We start from the raw sequence: 19,749 nt of genomic DNA on the forward strand, positions 1-19,749 counted from the left end.
GTATTCTAGCAGAAATAGTTACATATCCTGGTTCTGGCACTTGCATATTCTACTTCCATGAATCATTGCTCCCTAGTGAGTAAAACAACTTTACAAATGTATTTGTCTCTTACAACCTATTTTTGCTAAATAGGTTTCAGCTAAGGAATTGCAGTTTAGCTATGCATTTGTAAATGGTTTTCTTCATGTGAGATTATATATTAGGCTGTTTGGTATGACATGATTCTGCTGTATGTCTGGATGACTTTAAAAAAATAAAGAGTGTATAACAAATAATGTGCTTTGTTCAGGTTTTGAGCTAAATTATATGGTATGTTAAAATGTATGAAAACTTTGAATTTACTAATATTTACATACATGTTCTGGTAGTATGAAATAATACAAGCAGTGAATTCACCGCTTCTATTCATAAAATATATTAATGAATCAATCTTTGTATCATACAGCCAGCCACAGTCCTTAAGATCATTAAGGATTATCTGATATTTTTTTTTTACATTGAAGGACAAGGAGAAATTATGGAAAGGTTTTCAATGGCAAACAAAAATACAGGAATATATATTGCAGTGTTTTTCAAGTGTACAGTTCTATTGATTTAAGCAACCTGTAAAATGAAAACTAAGGAAAGTGATACACCAGCCCAAGTAGTAATTGTATATTTACTCTGAATTGCTCATATTTGTTTCTGAAAATTCATAACCTGAGGTAGAACTGAACAATGAAAGAGAAAAACCAAGCATGTAAAATCAATTGATGTGCTGGCTAGCTACCAGAACATCTTTATTTTCAATAACCATGTTCAACCATCTTTTATATCTATTTATCACTGATATCGTTGGGCAGAACAAAAAAGGTGCTAATGTTAATACCTCATGAATATGCACAGAAAATGTTCCCTTTTGGTTAAATACCAACATTTATACTAACCTTTTTGTTCTTTTGTGTTTAAAAAGAATGACAGATAGTGGGTGCTGTGGGCTAAGACTGTTCATTAACATTGTTCTCTTGGGTATTCTTGACATTTAATTTCAAGACACACGTGAAATGAATGTACATCCTGTATTTAATTTTTGCATATTAAGCATTTCTAAAAAAAAAAGCAGTAAATGTAGGGCATGTCCTCAGAAATACCATACACTTTTTGAAAGCAGACCCGCATTTTTAGGGAGAAATAGCATCAGATGATCAAAATGAATCCTCACAAATGCCTGCTGGCACTCAAAAGAGAAGATGGAAGTTCCAGATTAGTATGCTCACTAAACAGAAGTACCTGTTCTGGCTATGAACATGAACAGCCCAAGAACATCAAGCCTACTTATCTTACACACCTGTTTTCATAGAATCATAGAATCATTGAGGTTGGAAAAGACCTTTAAGATCATCAAGTCCAACTGTTAGCACTGCCAAGGGCACCACTAAACCATATCCTCAAGCGCCACGTCTACCCGTCTTTTAAATACCTCCAGGAACGGGGACTCAACCACTGCCCTGGGCGGCCTGCGCCAGTGCCTGACTGCCCTTTCCGTGAAGAAATTTTTCCTAATATCCAACCTAAACCTGCCCTGGCACAGCTTGAGGCTGTTTCCTCCTGTCCTGTCGCTTGTTACTTGGGAGAAGAGACCAACCCCCACCTCCCTACAGCCTCCTTTCAGATAATTGTAGAGAGTGATAAGGTCTCCCTGAGCCTCCTTTTCTCCAGGCTAAACAACCCCAGCTCCCCCAGCCGCTCCTCACAGGACTTGTGCTCCAGACCCTTCCCCAGCTTCATTGCCCTTCTCTGGCCACGCTCCAGCACCTCAGTGTCCTTCTTGGAGTGAGGGGCCCAAAACTGAACACAGGATTTGAGGTGCAGCCTCACCAGTGCTGAGTACAGGGGGACCATCCCTGCCCTGGTCCTGCTGGCCACACTGTTTCTGATACAAGCCAGGCTGCTCTTGGCCACCTGGGCACACTGCTGGCTCATGTTGAGGCGGCTGTCAGCCAGCACCGCCAGGTCCTTTTCCACCAGGCAGCTCTCCAGCTACTCTTCCCCAAGCCTGTAGCCTTGCCTGGGGTTGTTGTGCCCCAAGTGCAGGACCTGGCACTGAGCCTTGTTGACCCTCACAGAGTTGGCCTCAGCCCATCGATCCAGCCTGTCCAGGTCCCTCTGTAGAGCCTTCTTACCCTCCAGCAGATCAACACTCCTGCCCAACTTGATGTCATCTGCAAATTTACTGAGAGTGTTATGTTACCAACAATAAATTTGGTATACCATTTGGTGTGAAAAAACTCATGAACATATGGGAAAGATGTGGATTGTCCTTCAGAGGTAGAAGACAGAAGAGACAGATAGACAACGTCAAGTAATTTCACACAATTCACTTGTAGCAGTTCTGTGTTTGATGAATATTATTTGAGCTTGTCATTGTATCAGTGCAAGCACATATGCATGCCTGTATGTGTATATATATTTCATGTAAGATGTGTGGTAGGGGGGTCATCTTTGAATATTTTGGTCCATTCCAGTGCAATATCTACAAAGCTTACAGCTACCAAAGCTTGTTACATTGAAGTTAACCCTGTTCATCCATGTACAGAGACTACTTGTAGAAATTCTGTGGGAGCTGAAAAGATGTAGACCCCTTTCCATTCCATCAGTCGAAAAGTGTTGTGCCTTGATACAGGATGCCTGTAAAACACCTACTTGCAAATGATGTAACTGTCAGAAGGGTGACAAGTGGGTCTAGAAAGTCAGTTCTGTAGATGGTGACATGCAGAAAGCAACTCCCTCTTACCTGAGTTTGCCTTAGGTTCCTCAGTCTGTTTTATGCAGAGCTTTTCTTTAGCGTGATTAGGTGTCAAATACCTGTTAATCCCCTTTATCTCCACGTCTTCAGTTTGATTCCTGGAGAGAATGGAGCAGTTCTCTGAGGAACAATGCAGGACAGTAATCGCTTGTAAAAGTATATGTCTATCCCAAGGTCATTAATAATTTGCCTTGGCCAGGGAACCCCAGAATTATTTTTAGTGACCATATTTTAATCTTATATAGCAATTGTGGATTTCAACCACGTTTTCAAAAAAAGATTGGGCACTTAGAGTAAGCACTGGTTTGCTCTGTATCTAATGGCTGTGCTCTGACAAAATTACTGTTCTCCTAGCAGAGAAGATAACCAACATTAGAAAGTAGTCCTTATTGCAGCAAGCCTTGTTTTTATGAGTTCCCGAGTAAATTTAGCAGATGGCCCCTGTGATGTAGATACCGTTACCCATAATGCCCTGACTCTGCTCTAGGGAGGAAGATTTTTTCTTAAGTTGCAAACTTTCATCATTACAATTATTTGAAACGAAAAGGCTGGGAAGACTTAATCGGTTTTCTTTTTAAAACACACATGTAGTTTTCAAGAATTATTTCTCTCCTGTTTTTTCATCTTGGGTTTAACAGAAAGAAGTTTTGAAACTGAAAATGTCTTACGTGTGGGCTTGTCTTGGTTGAATCCTCTTGTGTTCTTGCATCTGTTGTACAGTCTGCTAGTTCATATAAAAGATTGTAAAACATGATCACAAGTGACATTGTGTTTTTAACTTTTTTGAAGAATCTGGACCTTGCTTGGCATAAACAGTAGACTTATTTCCAATATATTGGAGGAAAACAAAAAAGAAATCTTAGAAAACTGTATATAGCACTTCTAGGAAGGTGAATCAGAATTTCCTTAGGTGACACAACATGTATTGTCTAATTTCAAAGACAGCCATGTGTCGTGGTAATCAGATATCAGGTTTCAGTGATGCTTGTATTTTCAAGCTTCTGTATTTGCTTTCTCTTGCAAAGCTCCGCACATTCTCTAGACGAGTAAATGTTACTAGTCTCATCCTATACCTGAGAAACGGAGGCATGAGTTGGTGAGAGTAGCAGTCTAGCATCAAACATACTATTAGAAAAAGAAAAGGAAGATTAATGAGATGGTGGCCTAGATGCCTGAGTTTTGCTATCAGATTCTGAGGCTCATATCTGAATGAAAACATCCACATTAGGTATTGAAATATTCTTCCTAGAAAATGAAGCCAAATGAATAAGGTTGTATGGGATAGAAAGAAGAGCATTTTCTCCTCGAGCTCCCCTAGATGGTCTCTGTATGGACCAGCAGACTGCTGGTGTAATTTTTAACTTTGTGACATTCATGTAGAGTAGGTCGACTTGAGGCTAACATGAGTTTGCACGTTAGTGATGAAGAAGGGATGAGGGGATTATTTTCCACAGAGGGAGTTCAGACAATTTACCTCCATGTTCTCTCTTACTTGCAGTTCCTCCTTCAAATTGTAGCTGAGAGTTGATAAATATACCTTTGTCATGAAAACGCAAGGGGAAAGGAACAGCACTGTAACTTTTAAATTTATGGTAGAATTCTACTTAAAAGATGATAAAGTATAAGCACAGGGGCGAAGATACCGTGACTACTATATCGTGCAATGAAAAACAAGTCTTGTCCTGTCTGTGGTTGCAACGCTAAGTGGTTTTTCCTCTAATGTGCAATCAGAGCACCCTGTGTGAAGAGAGATGCTCGCTGATGATCAAGCATTTGAGAAACAAGAGTGCTCAGCAGGTTTTAAAGGAAATCAGGTGAAATCTTCCTCCAGATTCCACTGCTTCTTTACATGCTGTATTGCACTGATAGAATACGATGATGAATCATCTGTCATGTCAGTGTATGACACAATATATTTGTGATGAGTAATGTCCTGAACACAAATTTCATTGCACCACCATAGAATTTATCCATCTTATACTCCCCTTGGCCTATACATAACCAAACCCACGAGGCATGATTTTGCACAGTGCAGAGGCGCAGTATTGATCCCGTCTTAGAGAGGTCAATGCTCCGTGGCCTCTGAATTACCTTGGTCATGTAGCAGGATGGAGGCTCAAGAGCCAGGTTGGATAGTTCATCACAACCTGAAGATCAAGCTGTGATGGGGTTGGAAACTTAACTAAAGGTGAGGATCCTTTAAAACAGAACAGCTGGTTCCAATGACTGCCCTTGATTACAGAGTGGACAAGTAGAGGATCAGGTGGGGCTGCCTAATTAAGCTCTGGAGTGCAGCAGAGCAGGAGCTCTTGGTGGTGAGTTCCCCAAGACCTGAGGGAGGCCAAGAAAGGACGAAAGGTTAGTGAGAGGCTGAGCAGAGCCTGGGAAGTACGCGTACCACATCAGAAAGAGGTGGGTGAAGTACTTTTAGAAGCTTTTGCTCACAGACAGATTCATTTGCGTGGACAGTAGTGCAGGATCATGAGAATTACTTCTGGGTATGGAGGTTAGCTCTCTGTAGGCACTGGTTTCTGTTGGTTTTAATGGCTGATGTTAATGAGTCTTGCTAGTCTAAGCAAAATTTTGGGGTTTGTTTTGTTAAATTAATGTGGAGAGTATAATTTGGGAAAGGAGGGGTCATAGCATTATATAGCTGGATACTATGTGAGGAAAATGTTTATCATCCCTTTTGTTGAATCAAGTAATAAATAAGCATATAAACTTGGGAGCGTCTTATGGGGGAAGGTGGGGAGGCACTTTTAAAGTTGTCTTATTTTTGTTGTTTCATAGAGCTGCTCATAGGCCTGAGCTACTTGTTCCTGAACAACAACAGATACTATGCCCCCAGGTGTCCTGCCTGTTCCTAGCAGACAGAGTAGATTGCCTTTGTACCTTACTTAAGACTATACTGGACTGCAATAACAGTGTCTGAGTAAGGGAGGGCTCTCCTCTGTGGGCTAGCAGAATCTTGCGTAAAGATTTGTGCAGTCGTCTTCTTTCAGCTCATTCAGCCACTCACTAGCAGAGGATTCAGAATTCACAAGCCAGATATAAATGAATTTTCCCAGGAGAAAACGAGAATTAAAGGAAAAACTGGAACTTGGGGAGCGAGAAGGAGCCTGAATTTCAGGTTGCTCTTTCTACCCCTTTCCGTTGTGCCAGAGGCTGCTCACAAGGCAGTGCATTTTACTCCCCATAGCTCAAGGCTATGCCTGAAGGCACCTTTTAGTATTATCTGTTTATACTAAGGCTGCACACCTGAGACCAGCCACAAGAGTTGAAAAGATTTCACAGAGGAAAGATCCCAGTCTGCCTGTGGTTCTCTAATAAAAAATAAAATTAAAAATCTAGCTGGCTTTGTTTGTAAAGAGAATGTGTCTTTTAAAAGCAATAATTTGCTGCCAACCTGGATTAACACAGACTTTCAAAAGCAACTTTAAACACAGTACCATATTGCCACACCCAGCCTCCCCCCACTCTTCAACAAACAGGTTGGTTGTGCATATTTAAGTTCACCAGACTGCCTGACACATCTCCTACTGGTTGGTTTGGTTTTTTTCATTATGCCTATTTAATAGTATACCTTCTAGTTTAGAGATTGCAGAATATTAAACAAATTCTGTGCTGCTTCTTTAGAAGGACTTAATTTATAGTAGCAGAATGATGGTAAAAGCTATCTGCTTTAGACAGAGTCCCTTTGATGGGGAAAATTCAATCAGATCTCTTAAAAGTGCTTTAACACAATTCTGAGAATCCTTTCTTGTGTTTCTGCCGCTTTTCCTGAATGCCTTTAGTTGGCACTTTGCGCTGTGAATGACTGGAGAAAGACACTCCTGTGTGATAGTGTTAATTTCTTTTTTTAAAACTCCAAGAGACATCTACCCAGTGAAAAACTCAGTCTTAGGATAGCATCTGTAGCTGAGCCACATTACAAAATCCTCTGTTGTATGTGAATGGCTGGGTTCCTGTTCTCTCTCAATGTAAGAAAGGCCAAGGTGCATAAAGCTGCAGCTGCAACAAATCAATCATTAAGATGATAGGAAACAGCAGGTCAGCTTTGCAGTCCAAGCTTAAATTTGAAGGTAATTCTTGCTGCAAACCTTGACAAGGTTTCTTGGAAACCAGTTTGCTAGTTAGTATTGTTTGTCCCTAAGTAAGCGGTGGTGCAAAATTAGTAAAGGTTGACTGAAAGAACAGAAAAGATGATGTCCATGCAACAAAATGGTGTCCCAGACTATAAATTGGGAGTTCTTGGTCAGAATAACTTGGTATTGTTTCTTCTCCAGCTGTCATGGCTTTGTGCTTTATTACTGTTTTCCCTATGCTATGATAAGCCTTAGTCGGGGCTTTGTGCTCATCCATGTGCAGCAGTGTTTAAGGCTGTGTAAGAGGACAGGAAGATATCAGCTCCTCTCTTTGTGGGGAGCACAGCGGGGTTGTGACTAGCCAAAATCTACCACAGGCAGGCTTTCCTCAGAAAAGACCATGAACCTGAGAAGCTTCACAATTTGATTCCTCAAGTGTGTGTGTGTGTGTACAGGTTGTTCTCCCCCCTGTATGTTGTGGTTTCTAAACTGACTCTTTTTTCTACACTGTTAAATTAATTTTTTCATGTCTGCTCCTGAAATGATGTGGACCTCCCAGCTCTGATGTGGCACCTTTCCCCTGCCTGGAGCTCAGCTGCTTCTTACCATTTGGATGATAAGAGAAAAACAACAGAACAAATCCCTTTATGCAATGCAAATGTTGTTGTGCTATGTAGTAACTCAGGGCTGTTTTGATAGGAGAAAGGTGGTGGTAAGAAAATGACATTCTTCAACCCAGAGCAACTTTAATATCACTGCTATTACTAAAGAACTGTGGTTCCTTTCTTTTAGGTGGTGCCCAAAGCACTTCTCAGCCTTACTGCAGTTTTCATAGGGATTTTTGCTACTGGTGCCCCTGGAAACAAGGTGAAAACTTAAAAACAGACAAAACCAAACAAAAAAACCTCAACAAAACAATGCATAAAGGAAACTGGTTCCCTTTGAAGTCACTAGGTAGGCTTTAGAGGACTTTCACTGTCCTCTGAAGTGCTGTTAGCAGAAACAAAAGAAACCAAATGGAAATAATACAGTCTCAGTGCAGGCTTCTTTGCGTTATAGCTTAGACTCACTGATTTTCATTGTTCTCAAAGCTGCAGAAAATCTCAGGTTGTGGCAAGAGCAGGATTACCTCATTTCACAACTGAACTAGATTCCTTCTTTGGCTTGTCCGAGTCCTACCAGGACAGGGTCTGTAGGGCTGCGCAGTTCCTAACTAGTGGAATAAAAAGGTTCTCTTTCCAGTTTCCTCCATGTATGTAAGTATTAGAAGAACAGTGATGCCCTTTCCTGGTACCTGCTTCAGCCCAGCTGGGTTTGTTCCCTGAATTGAGAGTTGCACTCAATCACAGGCGACTTCCCTGAATTCTCATGGCTTTTAAGGTGTGGTAAGAGATTAGAAGTAGACCTTGTAGAGTTAGATGTCAGAAGGGAAAGCGAATAAAAAGAAATGGATTTCAAGGGAGAATGTAAATATGCTGGATGCTTTATGAGGAATGCTGATAGGGAGAAGGAAAATGAGCAGAAAACATAGGAGAATAGTTGGCTGCTGATGAATGCAATGGTGGTGCAGAGGATTAGTGGCAAGAACAGGTTAAAACTTGGCATGGTAAGAAAGAAAATATTTGTAAAGACTTGAAGGGGATGTGTGTTTGCAAGTAGAGGAAGGCATTTTCAATTTCACAGAAATGGCTGTACTCCTTAGGGTAACAGCGCAACAGAGGAAAAGTTCCGGAGAGGAAGTGGAGGAGATACCAGCATCCTGTTGAAACTCCTGGGGATGTCCCTTAAGGTGAATATAGTTATACAAGCTGAGGATTATCCAGGGTAATGAAGTAAATGAAAGGATCTCAGGATTTGCTGTTACCTCCAAAATGACTGAATCCTTATAGACTTGTAAAAATCATACATGCTCGATCACAGAGCTCTCATACCCCTTAAGGCAAGGGACATCATAAGGCCAATACGCTAGTACGACTGTCCGTTTCTGAAACATTTAAATGGTTGCAGCTTTCCAGGATTCCCAAGAAAATGCTAGAATACTCAGAGCAGATATGGTGAATTCATTGTTCTGAAGATTTTTGTTGGAAAGCTGAGCTTAACACCTTGAGAAAAAGTCTATTGTAAAGCTGACTGGAATATTCCCTTCTCCCAGGGAATATCACATTGTAGACTTGAATGAGTATTCCACTACTCATCATATTAGTTTAAACTGTCAAAAAAGTTATTCAGTCTTTCTTTGTGCATTGGAGACAATATTTGGCACCAAGGTAGCTGAAACAAAATAGATGGCTTATTGTTGTATGTTTTTAAGAAGTAGCTGCCTCCAGTAGCAGTAAGGAAAATTAAAAAAAAAAAAAAGACAAGCCATTCTGATTATATTTTACCCCCAAAACAGTATTTTGCAGAAAGAGGAAAAATGCTGTGTTTGGTTAAGTGTAGCTTATTTCTGTACAGAATGAGTTGGCGAAAGTCATATTGTAGGTGCATGGTGGCTTACATGCTGTATTTTTACTGGGTAATTTTGGAGATGCTAGACAGCAAATAGGGCAGGTGGCTTCTGGAGCTAGGCAGGTTACAAATATAGATGTATATAGAAAGTTCTGCCCCAAAGAACTCGAAAGAAAGTACTAGCATGGAAAGAGGAACATGGCAACAGGCAGAGTGAATGACATAATTTTAGCTTGTTTTATGCAAAGAGTGTTTTGGGTGGAATGGATAGTTAATAAGTGGTGTTTTATACTGCCAAAGATCTTGGATGTTGAATGCATCTGAAAAACCTGACTCTATTAAGTATTTCCTTATAAGACTATGTTTCAGTTGTGAAGCAGATCAACCTGATGACTTGGTGCTAAGGCTTCTTACTGAACAAGATGTTCCTTTGGCTTCTTCTGTTTGAATGTACAGCATGTGATTGCTGTACAGCAGTTTTTTTATTTTACTGAGCAATGTAACTTCAGTGCCACATTAAATCCTACTTAAAATTGCTTATGCAGTCAGGCTCAAGTTGGCTGCTAAAGACAACAGGCTTCTAACAATGCTCACTCTGTAAATTATTTGCATCCTCTTTAAGAAAAATGATTCACTGCTAACAAAGAGGCTCAGAAAACATAACCTTATATTGTGATTATATTTGTTGTAGAAATATCCCAACATACCCAGACCGTTGTGCTGGCTGAAAAGAAGGAAGATGTTCTAAAAATGCCTCAAAACCACAAATAAAATCACGATAAGCTTACTACTTAATACAATAGGTGTGGCTGACCCAATGCTAAGCAGAGTAAATAGAAATTACAATGCTAAGCAGAGTAAATAGAAATTAATTTGCTGCTGCCCATGTTAGTTAAGCACTCCAGAGAGACTGTGATGTGCAGGTACATCTCTCCCTTGAACACCAAAATGTCTTTATTGCTGTTCGCATTATTTTATTTTTTTAACCTCTAGTTCTGATACCAAAAGAAATTAGACAAGTTTTTTTATAGAAACAGATCTTGTCATGCTTTCAAAGTTGTCGTGCCATTTAAAGCCCACAGAAGTCAATGTGAGATTTTTCTCATTGATTTTACCTACATTTTTACATAGCTCTAAATTCAGTTATATGTCTAAATTTGAACAAGAAGTAGGGAGAAATACAGTATAGAATAAAAATAATGGACTGGAATGCTGAGAAATGTTTTGACTATAACCCATTAGAGACCCGCTCAGAGTTCTTACAACCTGCGTGAGCTTTGCTTTGGAAGAAAACATTTCAAAAGCATCTTAAGGGTTATCGCCCTTGCCACTCATATGGTTTGAAATATTCCCTAGCTCTATGACTACTCTTTATTCCTAAATTACCTAAATGTTTCTAAAGTAAGACAAGTTGCACAGGCAATTACCTGGCCTGCCTGTACAGCCTGCCTCTTTGCCAGGTTACCAAAAAACCCCAACAACCTACTTGGATAAAATAACAAAAATACATACATCTTAAAGTACATTTCATCAGTAGAGCTCGAGCTTTAGAAGGACTGAGACATACGGAATTGACTTGATTTGCTTGAATTAGATGTGTAAGTAATGTAATCTTATACAGGTTATGGTATGGCAAAAATACAAAAGAACTACTGTAAATACATGACTTGACACAAAGGTTGGATTCAGAGGGTAGAGGCAGTTCTAGTTTACTAAATTGCTTCATAATGGTGATTTTAAAATGTAAGTTCAGCTGTGGTGTTCTCTAGCTGTTACACTTGTAAGAAGATGTAAAGTTTGATGTGCTACTGAGACTAGATACAGATTTTCCTGTAGCTGGAGAGACTCTTGTGTTGCTGGTACACACTGTTCTTTCTTTTTGTCCCCCAGGCAGATGTGTACATTTAATTGGTAACCGCAGTACCTCTGCACCTCCAGGCGTGTATCATTGGACTCAAAGGTTCACGTAAGGGTGGATTTGTATCTGACAGCCCCCTCCCCACCCCGCTGCATAAAACTATTGTCAAACTGTAGGGATGGTTGCTGCATGATGGAAATCATTGAGCTGTTACTTAACTTTAAAGCTGTTCTGTTGAAATAGCTTCACAATTGCCAGATGTTTTGTTTTGCTTTAGTTAAATATGTAGTTAAGATTTTTTGTTAATAAGGTTCAGAAAGCAAATCTTTCTGACTAAGGTGACTAAAAGAAACTCAGTGTCCTAAACCTGATTCTCTTGATAGAACCAGTGTTGGTCTATTGACAGAAAAGAAACTGAAAAGACCTACGGGCATAAAATCCTCAGTGCTAAGCACTGACTTGTATGCAGCTTGCAGTCAAGAGTTAATAAATGGCAGAGAAATACAAATTTCCCATTGCCTGCTTTCATGCTGAAACGTTCAGTCAATGAATGCTTAGGAAGAACTCTACAAGTAGTAAAATAATAAAACCTGCATTGTCCCTGTGCCTTCTCATCAAGCCTTGCTAAAACTTCTTACAAGCATTGCAGTAAAGGAAAGTTTTATGGAAAGAAGGTACATCAGTGACATGTTGTAGCCGTTTTTGGGACCTCTGCTCTAGCATGAGAAGCAATGTGGGGAAAAGCACAAAAATGCTGTTTGAACTTACATTAAAGCAGGTGATGGAGGTGGCTGCAGTGAGTTCATCAGAGATTGGTACTACAGTGGCTGCAGTAGGCAGGGTAAGGGTGCAATTTTATCCCTGCTATTCAGCTGAGAAACTAATATGCAATGTGGGATCCTGGACCTGAACACAGCTTCTCTAAACAGCCAACACCTGTGCCATGAAGCTGCCCTTACTCCCTTGGTTGTCACATCTGCAATCCCTTAATGAACTGGAGTATTGTATCTCCCCTCTGTTATTCCAGGAATTCCCTTCAACATTTCATAACCTGCAATGCTCATCGACCTACTGCAGTAGTGCTTTATGTGTTATTTATTGGTCACTGAATGTGTCCTTTGTGGTTCTCTAATTTAATTGGATTTTTTCAATTTACCTTTGTTTGTCTCTGGTATATTGCAAACATACTTAACTGCATGTGAAAGTATTCCTCCTAGAATAACAGTAATAGAAACTAGAATATTATGCCTGTTTTCTCTATCTACTTATCATACAACAGTGTGCTTATATGCTGCATGTTTTTTTATTAAGCATTAACACAGCATTCTGTAGGATGTGGAGATGTGCCATAAACACAGATTTTTCTTCCTCTATTTAGATGAAAATTTCCTCTTTGAATATTGCCCTTCTTATTGTAGTTTAATCCAAGCTCACTCAGCTTACTGCCCCTTTTCTCTTGTCGCTTTCCAGTTATGTATCTGAATGCTATTCCTTAGTACACAGAGTCCAATTCCAATAGTGATTAATTTGATGACTGGTCTACTTGAAAGATTTTCTGGTTTATGATTTTATTGGCCCTTATAGCTGAATATATTGGTAATGTTTTGTCTTCAGAAGCATGGTTACCATAGTGCTGTTGTCAATGACTTTTAAATTGCAATCTCTGTTACTTTAGGAGTTTGCACTGAGCCCTAATCTGTTGGTACATCTATGATGTACTTAAGGTGGCAGATCCCAGACTTTGAGGCTTAGACTGTCCTTGTGACCCAAGGAGGTCTTGCTGAGAAACCTGAACTCTGTGTCTGAAGCAGTTCTGGCTGCTTGCAAGTTCCATCTCCTGTTATCATTTGCATGCCCTAGGCCTTTAAGGAGATAGCTCTACATCATTTTGGACTGGGATGGAGAATATGAGCAGGAAAGATATTTGGATATATTTGCTGTTATTTGCCGACAGAAGTCGTCTGTTTCTGCAGGGAAAAATCTCTGGTGTCTGAGAAGGATCGTTTCTTCTCTTTCCCCCCATTCTCAAAGTCTAAGTGTCCTTTTCCCAATTGTAATTTATCTTTCTCTCCTATAGCATAATTTCCTGACATCCCTTTTGGTTTTGCCTCAGTGTTTTTGTTCCAGTCACAAGGATAATTCGCCAGTGTTTTGTAATTGCTCTATGATGTTGCTAGGAGAATAGCCATTTTCCTATGGTAGATTGTGTGAGCTTGTTTTTGCTAGGAAATAATTGAGGTAGGACTTGAAAAGTTGAAGACTGGATTGCAAATGTCTCTTATTGGCCCTGAGTAAGTCTGAACAGGTAAAATTCTTGTGTTACTCTGTACTTAAGGTCCTGGGAGCGGTCAGTCCAATGCAACACTTACTTAGATTTTGGCCTGTGAATCTGGAACGCAACTGTTGCACATCTGTTGCATCTGGATAAGTCATTGCTCTGACTTCAGCTTTACTACAGTGTCAGTGTTGATGTGCTGATGCATATGAACTGGCTTTCAACTAGTTGATTCATGAGCTGTGTTAAGTCCCGGTCTGATTGTCAGGCTTGGGGAAGGCTTTGTAATGATCCCAAGGGTGAAATTAAGACACAGATGAGGTCATATGCTGCCAATCAGACGTTTTATTGAGTAAATATAAAAGACTAAAGCGATAGGAAAGGCAGGAAATATTAGGAGGAAATTAAGCAAGCATTCAGAGAGATAAGCAAAGGATAGTCACCACCGTGGATCCAGCGGCGTCCCATTGGTCCTCAGTCTTCAGTTTTTCGGTGGTGGATGGCCACACTCAGGTTTCGTTTTGCCATCTTTTATCTGGTGTTGGAGAGGGCGTTTGCCCTCTCGTTTCCGCTTGGTTACCCAGGGCAACATCAGGTACCCAACACATGCACATCTAATATGTTGCTGGAGGGCAAGCAGCCTGACCCGGATACCAGTTGGTGTCCTATTCTTGGTGGTGCCTGATAAGCCAAAGAATGGCCTGCTGCTTCAGCAAGTTTGCACAAGTTTCCTTGCCAGATGGTGGTACTTGATAAGCCAAAGAATGGTCTTATCAGACAAAAGAGTGGTCTGCTCTCTGGTCTTATCAGATAGACACACACAAGCAAGCTTTGAGACAATTGTTATTAACACTTCAGTCTCTTACACCACCCCCTGGCTCAAAGATTGCTCTCTTGACTTGCAGATCTCTTGACTTGCAGATCTCTGCCTTCATGGTCCATGGTGGTGATAGAGGGAGAGGATAGTAAGGTAAGAAGAGAGCATTTGTTTACACAATTTTAGTCTAACGCAACACTTACTTAGATTTTGGCCTGTGAATATGGAACGCAACTATTGCACATCTGTTACATCTGGGTAAGTCATTGCTCTGACTTCAGCTTTACTACAGTGTCAGTGTTGATGTGCTGATGCGTATGAACTGGCTTTCAACTAGTTGATTCATGAGCTGTTTTCTAGTAGCTGCAGCAACAGAGACGCTTCTGGATTCTGCCAAAACTACTTGGGAAAATGAGTAAACGCTCAGGAGGTTAATTCCTGTGAAACCTAGAGTTGGTGCAGATGTATTGCTAGCAGTACCTATGGCAGCTGGTGTAAAGATACCTTAGAGATGCCTGCCCTATACTGCATCACAGCAGTTACTAGATCTGTGAACTGCTAGTGGGCAATGGATTCATGATCGCTTGACGATTCCATTCATAGGATATAAAAGGACCTTTCCATGTCTTGGGGAATAAATCTAGCTCACCTTGAAGCATGGCTGTGGTGCTTCTGAATCCCACCTACGAAGTTCCTCAGATATTGAGGGTAGAATGGAAATAACTGGGAGTTTTCTGGCAATGAGAAATGATAATTTTACATATAACTGTTCCTCATAAAGGCTGCATAAAAGAAAGGGTGAAAGGGACTGCTGTAACTGCTGATGGTTTGAGCAAAGCTTTTGCTATTGCAAAGGGAATTGAGGATTTCTGTTGATTGGGGTGTTAGACTAGGACCCTGGACTTCTGGGGAAGGATGTAGGTCAGGAGATTTTTGACATGAGAATTTCCCAAGTGCCTCTAAAAAGCTGCATACTGATACACCTTCATGGAGATTCCAGCCTATCCTGTTAGGTGCTTGTTTGGTGGAGTATAAGTAATGGTATTTTAGGAAAACTTGATGGGGGGGAAATGTTTCTAAAAATACCTTTCTCCTGGTGCGCTGTTTCTTTATATTGATGTATGTAGATGTGCGATAGACACGAAGAATGCAAGGCAGGCTTGGCAGCTGGTGCAGTGGGATCAGAGTAGTGGAACAAATGTCAGAATGTATTCACCTTTTGCCAGAAGGTGCGATTCAAGAGAAAAATACTATGAAACTGCTGTCAAAGTCTGGTGGGTGAGGGACTTGTAATGTTTGTCATTCAGCCCTTTTGGTGTTTCTAAATGACAGTTAAGAAAAATGAGGCAGACTGGTGCATTCATGACAGAAAAAAATTTCATTTCTTCTTTTCTGAAAAAGGGGTAGTAGGGTAGTGCAAAATTATGTACCGCAAGGCACCTGCAGATGAACTGTATGTACTGATGCTTTTTGAGTTTTTAGACTAATATAATATAAAATGAGGAAGCCAGGTTAATTTTTAGACAGTTTTAACTGGATCTCAACATAGCTGGGAATGGCTACTGATTAAATAATTCCTATGAAAAGGACAAAGCATTTTTAAAAAAATCTTTCCTTAAGCCCAAGCATCACAGCAGCCCAGAGGTGATTGCTCAGAATTAATTTATCTAGTAGTCCTCTTAGTAGGAATGCCCTTAATCTGACAAATGGAAAGATGTTCACTACTCTGAATTCTTTCTACCACATATTCCACCTGCTTCACGTGAGGAGCTGTCTGGCTTGGAGCTTCCAGGAATTCTCTGAAGGTAGATGGTGTAAAATAGTTGTGTGACATCTCATGCTTGTAAACTTGTAAAACTACTTAATTTTGGTTGTAGTTGGTTTAAGAGTTTTGAAGACTTGGTCAATATGCCTTGAATCAAACATTTGCAAACAGTGAAAAGTTTTGGGAACTTTAGACCAGATCATCTACTCTTTGAGGGATGAGAAATAAAACAGGCTTTGGATTTGAGCCTGATAAGTAAGAAGGCTTTATTTGAAAGAGAATTTCAAATAACAGGCCTTATAATCCAAAATAAAGACAAGCTCAGCTCCTTTCCTATGCTGGGCCCACCCTATTGGTTGATTCTGAAGCAAAGTTTGCTTTGCCTTATTCACCAGTTCAGTTATAAGATTGAAAATTGCCTGCTATTAATTGTTGGAAATTTTTTCATATGATTTAAGAATGTTTTTTTAAGAAGAAATAGCAGAAATAACTTTTTACCCTTGTTCCAGCCAGATTGGCATAATACCCAAAACTACAGAAGATCAATCCCTGCTTTGAACTTCTGCATCTATTGATAGAAGGGCAGACATTTTATCTTGATAGAAGACAAGGTCAGCTCTTTTATAAAACTTGGCTCCTATGTAAATACAAATCTAAGTGGAGCAAAGAATGATTTTTCCTGATTTATGGTGTGACCCAAGTTCTGTAATGTCCTTCAGGTCTGATTTAATGCTGGCACAGTCTCTGGGTTTGACTTTCCAGTTATTGGCCATTCATCAAGAAAATGGATGAATTTGATCTGTTGTTTTCTCAGGTGGGCCACGGCTCCTACTATGTGCTTCACAAAAGTTCAGAGGGATTCAAGCCAAAAGGAAGGAGTTTCTTTTGAATTTTTTTCCCCCTTTTGCCTTAAAAGTTTTCAATGTGAAGGGTAAAAAAAGTCAGGAGAAACAAATGTCTTCTAATGTTGAGTTATGGTCCACATGGACCAGGCTGAAGATATGCTGGACCACAAACGCTTTGACACTTCCATCCATATCTAGACTCACCACTTTGAAGGAACCAGCAGGAAGTAGTGAAACAAAGAAAAAATTATGAAAAGACACAGAGATTTCAGAAATACCTTCTGCTGTCATCTTTCTGAGTGCATAGACGTGAGCTTTGAATACTGTGAAAGATACTGAAATGGCACATGCTGATTTCAGTGGTCCAAGTAAGGGCCACAGGAATCGGCCAGTGAAGTGAAACCATTTCTGACTGTTGTCTTCAAATGAATCATTAATATCCTGATAAATGTGCCCAGCAATGAGGAGGCTACTTAATTTGACACTTAAGTTGAATTGCCTGGAAATTACCTGTTTGCTCTACCTGTGTTTAATTATAAACATTTAAACGATTAAGAAGCTCATTTCACTTGAGGGAGGGTAAAGGAGGGTTGGATGGAACCTTTTGCCTTCTGTTGAAATGATGGCTGTTCCTCTAGCTACTGGAAGTGGATGCTCATCTGCTGGGATTATTCCGGACACTGCTATAGACAGCAAAATAGCAAAAGTGAGAGGAGTCTACACTAGACCTGTTAAAACAGACTATAGATTTGACTGGTGCTATGCTTCCTTTGTGAGGCAGGGATAGAGAGGGAGAGGGAAAGAGAATGAACATAATTTCAACCCATCAAGGAGAAATCTGCTATATTTGCAACTTAGAGGTCCTTCCTAGTCCCTAACCAAGAAGCCTGCAAAGCTCAGTGCTGACAGACTGCATATGTTTAAGCTACTAAATGTTTTCACCTCCCACTGGCTTCATATACTTCGACACAGAGAACCTTGCAGTCTTGAGCTCTAAATCAGTTAATGCATTGTCACAGCGACCTGAATAGATGGCCAAGTTGTAGCTGAATTTTATTAACCTTCCCTAATTTTAACTGTGGGCCAAACTCTGCTTCCTTTGCTCTGTAAATGGTCCCATTGGTTCCACCTCATCTAAGTTAGTGATTACTTGCCTTTGCAGTAGTAATCTACAAGAATAAGTTCATTGATTTTAATTAAATGTGAAGTATAGAAACCATTCAGGAAGTAAGGGGAGATCTTGAGACAAACAGAAGCTAGATACTGTCTGGTTACAAATGGAAGTTATATGGCACACGGCTCTTAAAGTTGGTTTTGGAGAAGCTAGAAATGAACTATGATTTTAAACAACATGGGAAGCTAAATGAAAGCATCAGTTATGCTGCTGCAGTCATCTGGAGATGGGACAAACGGCAGGTTTTATGATTGAGCCAATGCATCCTGGACTTTCTGAGGTGTGAAGGCAAGGGTGACAGACTAGCTCACCTGAACCTGCTTGGCATTGTTATAAATGGCAGCGTGGTTACTAAGACAGATGGTCAGTCTTGCTAGGAACAACAGGGCAGGTAACTGCCCGCAGAATTTCTGCTGCCTGTCACTTTCTCTTGGGATCGATGTCAGCTTCTGCCGGTTGGCTGTTGTAATGATGATGACTTGAGACCTTCTAATATGTGGGTCAGGCTGCCAAAACCAAGCTGAGGTATGGAGTTTGTGTCCTGGCTATGCAGGTGACCTATGGAACTCAGGCTGCAATTTTTCCTTTACTCCCAGTCCTTTATCAGTCAGTCCAGATGATTGGGAATTCAGTTTGTTTAATACTTGAGGCTCTACGTAAGCACTCTGGCAGGACTCAACATTAAAGAAACATGGCAGAGGTCCACGGGTGGTGTGGTAGGATGTGTTAGTTGGGCCCAAAACGCAGAAAAGCATTTATATAGAAATTATGTCTGAAGCAAGTAACTGCTCTGCCTGAAACTTGCCAGAAAAGATGCCTGAACTGTTTCTGCCTGTTTTAAAATGGTGTTAGTACATGATCTGTTGTAGTGACTGTTGTGATACTCCTTCAGTAGCCTGAAGGTAAATCAGGTAAATCTGAGATTACAAGTTTAGAAGGCCTCAGAGATTTAGGAACTGCACCATAAAAGATTCAAGGATTCACAAGTATTTTTGCAAAAAAAAGTTCTTTGACTTAACCTGAGGCTTGGATATAAAGTTTTTAAGGATTTGTGGAAGACAGCTGCATGAGGGATCCCTCTCAACTGAACTGTGCTAAGTGGCAATGAGAATACTTTTACCTGCTCCCTGTAGTAGATTAAATTACCTTCACGTACTGTCCATGAAAACATAAAATATTGGCTTGCCCTGTATTAAAAAAAGGAAAGCCATTAGTATGGTGTTTTCTTGAATGCGATTTGACCCTATTGCATATATACAGAAAGAAAAGCAATTAGTCTCTTTGCTAACACAATCAAGCAGGTATTACCTGCTGAGTCAGAGGCTTACAATCTGTAGTCAAAATTCTGTGATAAGGAACAAGCTGCACACAGGTGACAGAAGTTAATAGTCTGATCCTGCCATCAGGACACATAAAAGAAATTATCATCCACAGAAGACAGAACAGTTCTGATGGCTTGGAATAGATCTGTGCTGCCCTGTACTTTGTACCCTCATTTATACAACAGTGTTATTGTTCTGCTGCACTTAGTATTATTTTTAAACTGGCATAAATAATTCCATGAGACTGAGGATAACGGGGGACTGCAGGACCAAGGCAAGGAGTCTGTTTGACTTAATCTTGAAAGGAAATGCTGCCATTCCCATTGATTTCAGCTGCAATTAATGAAGCATATTACCATGTCTAAAGCCATATT

At 40.3% G+C, this 19,749-nt stretch overlaps 1 long non-coding RNA gene across 1 annotated transcript in view; it reads left to right on the forward strand.

Moving 5' to 3' along the window:
• The first annotated feature begins 5,078 nt into the window (after positions 1-5,078).
• LOC148056413 (uncharacterized) overlaps positions 5,079-19,749 on the forward strand; it is a 245,048-nt gene continuing 230,377 nt past the window's right edge. Inside the window, exon 1 of the long non-coding RNA XR_015703357.1 lies at positions 5,079-5,198. This is a non-coding gene — a long non-coding RNA (uncharacterized LOC148056413). The remainder of the gene's footprint in view (positions 5,199-19,749) is intronic.

Source organism: Nipponia nippon, unplaced genomic scaffold (assembly GCF_047370975.1).
Source record: "Nipponia nippon isolate SJK-2023a ecotype South Korea unplaced genomic scaffold, ASM4737097v1 scaffold_14, whole genome shotgun sequence".
NCBI lineage: Eukaryota > Metazoa > Chordata > Aves > Pelecaniformes > Threskiornithidae > Nipponia > Nipponia nippon.